We start from the raw sequence: 2,500 nt of genomic DNA, 5'->3' as shown, positions 1-2,500 counted from the left end.
ATATATATATATATATATATATATATATATATATACATATATATACATATATACATATATATGCTCAGTACGGAATGACACTTATTGAAATGGAAGTAGATTACCGTCGAGTGAGTATCCAGCAGTCTGTGGCAACGATTCCCCCCATCAATTCAGGAATGCAGTTTCCTATTTCCTGTATAGCCAATTATTTTTGTTCAAGATAGACGACCTATCCGCACCGCCAGCGGGTTGCTTCAATGAGTACAGCTGGCTGAACCTGGGCAGTTGCTTCGTTTCTCCTAACTTTATTGTAATTCTTGGATAAGCTAGATGGAACATCTATAGAATGGAAAAATGGACAAGGAGCTAACTTACGCACTGTTTAATTATACATATATATATATATATATATATATTTAAATATTTTACATACATATACGTATACATATATAAAAATATTATATATATCTAATAATAAAAATAAAAAAATAAAACCCTACATATACATATACAAAAATAAAAAAAATATAAATAAAAATAAATAATAAATATATCATACTAAAAAACTTATAATAACCCCTAAAAAAAAATAAAAAATAAATAAAATAAAATAAAATAAACACTATCTAAAATAATAATATTATAAAATAAATAAAATATAAATAGTAAAAATAAAATTAAAATATCAAACCCACATACATCACACCCCAACACAACAACAGTAATTATACCCTACACACACACCACACACACAACACACACACACAACACACACACACACAACACACACTTTTTCCACACCCCCACACACATACAACACACCCACACACACAACACCCAAACAAACACAAACACACACCAAAACCCACAACACACACACACACACACACACACACACAAACCAACTCCCTCACAAATACCCCCTCCCCCCCCCCCCACCCCCCCCAACTCACAAACCCACACACACCACCCCCTCACACCCCACCGAAAGGCATTGATTGTGAAGAGAAAAAGGAAAATGAAATAAATAACATACTAAAAACCTTGCACTGTCCGAGATGAATTTGATAAAAAAAAGGCCCCCCCAAAATAGCTCAAATAACAAAAAGGACTCCCTCATGTCTGTACCGATTCAAAACCTCAACGATTTTGCCTATATGAATTAGGGGACCTAAGGCATCGAATCCAATTCTAAAAAAATTTAAACCAAAAAAGTAATAAAGAATTGGGCATAATAACTTAAAAAATAGATTAAAAAAGGAAATCAAAACAAACCACTTTTTTTATTTGAGGATGATGGTAAAGGTTAAAGAAAAAGAAAAAAAGACAATTATGAGAAGGTTGTGAAGATTTTTAATGAATGATAGAAAAATAAACATGAAAAATGAATGAAGATCCCAACAATAATAATGCCCAAAAAAATCAAATAAAATAAAGACAAAGTGAGATAACAGGATAATGATGATAAGAGATTGTAGTAACGTTATGATAAGGATAATGAAAAAAGTAAGACCCAAAAAGAAAGAAAAATAAAAAAATGAGCCATTGACATAAGAATTTAATAGATGAATCAGTAATCCATAAATAAATGTATCACTATATATGTATGAATTCAAAAAATAAGATCACCGTCAACAATATAAAATCAACGTACCTAACTAAAAAAAAAAAAAAAAAAAAAAAAAAAATGAAAAGAGAGATGTAAAAAATAATAATGAAAAAAAGAAAAAAATAATATCCCCAAATTACATAGTCTATTTCCAAGCCAAAATCTTTTTTCGTTCGGAAGACGAAGCATAACAGTAATGCTGAGGCGTTCCCAGTCCTTTCCCAAGAGTTTAATCTCGGCGTGTCACATTCTCTGGGGGCATTTTTCTTCAGTCCATGATTCTTTGTGAGAAATTCTTTGCAAGTTTCTATATTTTGTCTTTAATGCAAGTTTCTAATGGGATTTGGGATTAATCAGTATGTGAAATGAATAATTTTGTGGGAGTTTTGATTTTTGATTTATCTGTTTATCTGTTTTATCTATGTTTTTGTTTTATCATTCTTCTCATTTGTCTCTGTTTCTCTGTTATTCTGGTTGTCTGTCTGTCTGTATTTATGTCTGCTCGTCTGTCTGTCTTTCTGTTTCTTTATTTGTCTGAGTAAGTCTGTATGTGTACTGACGTGGGTAGATCCACCTGTTCTACGTGGCTGTTAGATTTCACAAAATTGTCTGGTAACATTGTCCACTGGATGATGGACTCTTTCTCTATGCCACCAATTAGCCTTCGATTTTTTTTTTTTTTTTTTTTTTGTAAGTGGGAGGAGTGTAAAGGTATATTTGTCTAGTAAAAACGAGGTAGAGAGAGAGAGAAAGAGAAAGAGAAAGAGAGAGAGGGAGGTGGGAGGGGGGGGGGGGGCGGGGGGGAGGGCGTTAACATGCTTTTTATAACCCTATCCACATGAGTGAACATAACTGGGAAGGTAACATCATATCTATCTATCTATCTAATATATAATATATATATTAATA

This window comes from Penaeus japonicus, unplaced genomic scaffold (genome assembly GCF_977035675.1).
Source record: "Penaeus japonicus unplaced genomic scaffold, GWHDUDI00000001_assembly GWHDUDI00000006, whole genome shotgun sequence".
In the NCBI taxonomy this organism is placed as follows: Eukaryota; Metazoa; Arthropoda; class Malacostraca; order Decapoda; family Penaeidae; genus Penaeus; species Penaeus japonicus.
Note: the sequence above shows the minus strand (reverse complement) of the source record.